The following is a 5,635-nucleotide window of genomic DNA, read 5'->3' on the forward strand; positions in this document are numbered from 1 at the left end:
GCTTACTTGCTTCTGTATAAGAGCAGCCTATCTGCAGGGTCCACATGGCTCACTAGGGTTGGTCAGCGCAAAGGGATTTAAGCCTATGCGGGCATTTCCCCGGGGTCAGAAGAAGAAGCATGCTCAAGGATCCTGATTAAACTGCTATAAAAAGATTCTCTCCTGAGTTGCATCGAGGTTGGGCGCAACAACTGGTGGACCATACTGGGACCGAGATCAGAACTTCTTGCAGTCAGGGCAGCGCTGGTAAGTTCCCAAGATAAGGGGACAATAAAGACCATGGGAATAAGCGGCAATAAGGTTCCCTAGGAAGAATGGGAGAATAAGGACCTCAGGGATAAGCGGCAATAAAGTCTCAGGCATTGAGTGAGAGGTTCTAGTGAACCGAAAGTAAAATTTTTAAAATGGGGACATCTCAGTCTCATCCAATTTTTCTGGCTCTTCAGGAGCTACTTTTGTCAAAGAAACTTAAAATAAAGAAAAGCACATTAGAAAGGTTTCTGGACGAATGTGATAGGGAGACCTTACGTTAGCGTGCTGGGACAAGTTAGGCAGGGATCTTGACTTCACTTGGGAACAAGGGACGCTAAAGCCCGGAGTCAGACCTGTTTGGAAGTTAGTGCATAGCTGCATTAAGGACCAGAAATGCTGTAGAGAGGCGGTGGAAAAGGGGCAAGCTGCGCTAGAAATACTACAAGAAGAAAGATCAGAAGAGCACAGAGGAGACTGATATGGATGAAACAGACTCTGAGGAAGAATTGCAGGCCCTCGTAGAAAAGGTTCAGAAACAATCCCTTAGGGAACAGAGAGGGGAAGAAAAAGGAGAAATGGTGATGTAAGGAGGAGGACCCCCCCCCCCCGAATAAGGCCGTTGGTGGCGCCTCCGTATCAGATGGAAGAAGGGCGGGGCCAAGGGACAGGGTGCTTCTTTTGCCCTGAGGTCTGGAGAGCCGTGTGAACTGACCTTGGTCTAGCCTTTCAAGTTTTCCAGGATCCCTAAGGCAATAGATATGAGGAGCCTTTAGACTTCAAGGTCATCAAGGCTTTGGCTGAGTCTGTGAGAACATATGGGATTTCAGCTTCTTTTGCTGTAGCCCAAGTTGAAGCCCTGAATAGACACTGCATGACTCCTAGTTATAGCCCCTGAAAAGGTTCAAAAGGATAAGATTGTTAATTATTTAGGAGCCAAAGTGTATGAAAGACAAATTGTTCCCCAAAAGATTGAGTTGAGAAAGGATAATTTGAAAACATTAAATGATTTTCAGAAGTTATTAGGAGATGTTAATTGGATTAGGAGTTATTTAAAGTTGCCAAATTATGAATTAAAGCCATTATATAATATATTAGTAGGGGATCTGGCTCTTGATTCTCCTAGGCAATTGACTGTTGAAGCGAGAGAAGCCTTATGTAAAGTTGAGGAAAGACTACAAAATGCATTTCTATCTAGATGGAAGGAAGGTCAAGCTATCACGTTATGCATTCTCCCTACCTATAATCAGCCTACAGGGTTGTTATGGCAGGAAGGACCATTGCTTTGGATTTATCCCAAAGTCTCCCCAGAGAAAGCAATAGAACATTATCCCACAGCAGTCGCTAGTTTGGCTCATAGTGGAATTCAACAAAGCATTCAATTTTTTGGAGTGCCCCCGGCTCTACTTGTGGTGCCTTACTCCAGTCACCAGGTTAAGATCTTGTGTGGCACTATCGATAATTGGGCCATATTGCAATGTGGGTTTGAAGGAATGATAGATAATCATTATCCAAAGCATCCTTTAATATCATTTTTTTAAGGAACATCCTGTGATTTTTTTCCAAAAGTAACTTTCTCAGTCCCATTTAGTGGGGCGCCAAATGTTTTTACTAAACATTTCAGTTCAAACACAACCAGTTCAAAAACTGGTTGTGGGGAATATATGCTTGCAAATAAGCCTCCTGTGCTGTGTCAATTTCAGCCAGGATCCCCTCAGATTGTGGAATTGAAAATTGTAGTCGAAGTATTCAAAATTTGTCCATTTGCATTTAATTTGATCTCAGATTCAGCATATGTGGTGAATGCAGTAAAAATTTTGGAATTAGCAGGCCCTATTAAAATTAGTAGTGTTGTTTGTTCACTCTTACAAGAGTTACAAAGATTAATTTGGTTGAGAAATGAATGCTTTTATATTCAACATATTAGAGCTCATATGGGTTTGCCTGGGCCCTTAAGTGAAGGAAATGACATTGTTGATCAATGGACAAGGGTGGAATGTATTTTTTACAGCTCATCTTTAGATCAGGCTAGGCAATTCCAGCAGCAATTTCATGTGAATGCAAGGACTCTTCAACAGAAATTCCATTTGTCCAGAGCAGATGCTCGACAGGTGGTTTTGAACTGTTCACAGTGTATAATATGCCAACACCCATTTCATGTGGGGGTAAACCCTAGGGGGTTAATGACCCTAAAGATATGGCAGATGGATATCACACATATTTCAGAATTCGCAGCTTTGAAATATGTACATGTGTCTGTGGTACTGTAAGGATAGAAAAATTTAGCCTAATTTTCCCTAGACTCTGCCCCCTAGCAGTAAGTAGGCAAAAGGTCATTCTTGACTGTTTACGACAGGGTGGGGTTACTGACAGCACCTGTGAGTGAATGAGAACAGGAAATGAGCTGTGCCACACTACCCAGGAGCCCTATCAAAAGCAGACTTCCTGGGCTAAGCGTGGGCTTGTCACACTACCCAGGAGCCCCAGCGAAAACAGACTTCCTGGGCAAAGTGCGGGCTTGGATAGTTCAAATTGATTGGTCCACACTGGATGCTATTGAGATGATTGGTTTGTAATGCACGGGCTTTGTTGTAACCCTATAAAAGCTGTCTAAACCCTGTACCAAGGGTTCCCAGTCCTTTACCCCCGTGGAATATGGCTGCGGACCCCAGTGCACTGGAATATAAAAGACCTCATGCTTTTGCATCAAGACCGCTTCTCGTGAGTGATTTTGGAGGGGCCGTCTTTCCTGAGTCAGGGCATGAGGTTCCATGCCCTCCGCGGGTCTTACAGTACATGCTACGCCTTTAAGCGGAGAAAAAGCCTGCATTGTCATTGGACACAGCCTGGAAGCCTGGGTGGCTTGGGGAAAACCTCAACAGCTAAAAACTGATAATGGGTCAGCCTATACGGCTCAGAGATTTACTTCCTTTTGCAAACAAATGGAAGTTCAGCTTGTCCATGGATTACCCTACAATCCTCAAGGACAAGGGATTGTAGAGAGACCTCATCGCACCCTAAAAGAATGCTTAATAAAACAGAAAGGGGGAGTAGGCCAAGGCCAAACTCCCAAGGAAAGAATATCGTTAGCCCTTTTTACCCTCAATTTTTTTTTAATTTTGGATGTTGATGGCCTTTCAGCCGCTGATCGTCATCAGTGGCAAGGAGGGAGCCTAAAAGGCTATGTGAATGGAAGATGACAGGGCTATGTGTGACCTCTGTGCCATATCAAAAGTATTCAGTGGCTGCCAATATGTCTAACCAGCTTTCTCAGTATCTTTTAGGCAATTGGTCCAGCAAATTCGATAAGTTAATGCAGAACCTGAGACTTTCCATCGTGCATGTGAATTCCACCCGGGTCGACATCTCGGTTGCAGAGGGATTATCTACATGGATCACTCAAGCCATGAACCACCTGAAAGAATGAGCAGGAATGGGAGCCATGGCTAGCCTCTTGCTACTTATCTCCTTCGTGGGCCTGTGGTGCCTTTGCTGGCTGAGGCTTGCTCAGAGGTGGCATGCAGCTATGGCTGTCCAGGCATTTACAGCCATTGAGGCAGGGCAGTCTCCCCAGGAATGGCCCGCAGTCAGGAATAAGAATTGATCCTTCACCCTCAGGTTGTATGGCTTAGCACTGCACTCCGAGTTGGCTCTGGAAGCAAGCAACTCTGAGAAGGGCAAGTCTGGTTGCATGTGGGTTGGTGTCCGAGGCCCCACCTCCAGGAAAAAGATACCAGACCGGTGTGGCACTGACTTGGCTGACTACCAGGATTCAGGGTCATTACAATGTCCACTACGTTACTGGAGATCAGACCACTACCCTTGCCTGTTGTGTTAATAAAACAAAAAGGGGGAACTGTAGAGAGCTGTGAAGTGTCCCGCCTTAAAGATGGCGCTGCCTTCCACCTTCCCGATGGTGAGCACTCTCTGTTGTAAACAAGTCCTTATATGGCTAAGCCTGTTCAGCTTACTTGCTTCTGTATAAGAGCAGCCTATCTGCAGGGTCCATGTGGCTCACTAGGGTTGGTCAGCACAAGGGGATTTAAGCCTGTGTGGGTGTTTCCCCGGGGTCAGAAGAAGAAGCATGTTCAAGGATCCTGATTAAACTGCTAGAAGAAGATTCTCCCCTGAGTTGTGTCTTCCTTGCTGGTCGAGGTTGGGCGTGACAAAAATCCCCCATCCAGAGGAGTGCATTGTGTGTGGTGTTGGGAGAATGTGAGCATTGCTGGGGGATTGAAAGGGAACTGAGGTTTGTATGTAATATAAGTAGTTTAAATTTTTTAAATTATAAAATGAAAAAAAAATATTAGAGGAAAAGAAGAAAAATGGATAAAGAATTGTGGCAATTTTACACAATGAGATACTACGCTTAGGGGGGGAAAAAGCAATGGAATCTTGATATTCCCAGGCAAGTGATGGAACTTGAAGAAACTATCCTGAATATGGTATCCCAGTAACAAAAAGAGGAACATGGTATGTACTCGCTCACATATGGATTTTAGACAGACAGCAAATGATCACCAGCCTATGATTCACACTGCAGGAGAAACAAGGACACAAGGAGGTATGAGGAGTACAGTTTTCCTCCCGCTGCTGGTCGTGTCCCACCACCACGCCAGCCCCAATTAACACACTGAGACTCTGTATTTGATGTAATGCTGTTGGCCCGTTACTTGTTTATCGGCTAGATCTGTCTTAAGTATTAACCCATTTCTATTAATTTAAGTATTTCCACGTGGTCTTATCTTACCAGGGAGTGGGACAGGCATCTGGTCTCCCCAGTCTCTCCATCTTGACTCTCCATACTCCTTCCTCAAATCTTCCTTGTCTCCTAGTCCTGCCTATCTTTGTTTCCTATTGGCCAACAGTGCTTTATTCATTAACCAGTATGAGAAACGTATTTACAGAATGACATCTCCCATCATCTCCTCTCTTCTGTCTAAATAAAAAGAAGGGTTTTAACCTTAACATAGCAAAATATATCACATAGCAGTTATCAAATAAGAATAATAACTAACAATATTTAGTCCATTATCATTTAGTAAGATTTAAGGAAATATTCCATTATCTATTCTATCTTTGTGAGTCTAGAGTCCTATATGTAACTTATCTTTAAGCCTAACTAAGGAAAACTATAACCATAACGATTTGCCTTCAAATCCCTCAAAGACCACTGAAGGATAATATATAAATTCTAGAAATGACAGAGAAAACTCACTGCCTGGTCAGACACCCCAAGTTCTTTTGTAATCTTCCATATTCAGCCCCCAGGCCATAGTGTGTCTGGCAGACTCTTTAGCAAAGCAGGAAACTTTAAACTGTCCTATTTCTCTGTGTCCTGTGTCTGGCAGACTCTTCCATGAAGCAGGAACCCTGTAGCAATGTC

Source organism: Phodopus roborovskii, unplaced genomic scaffold (assembly GCF_943737965.1).
Source record: "Phodopus roborovskii unplaced genomic scaffold, PHOROB, whole genome shotgun sequence".
NCBI classification, from domain to species: Eukaryota; Metazoa; Chordata; class Mammalia; order Rodentia; family Cricetidae; genus Phodopus; species Phodopus roborovskii.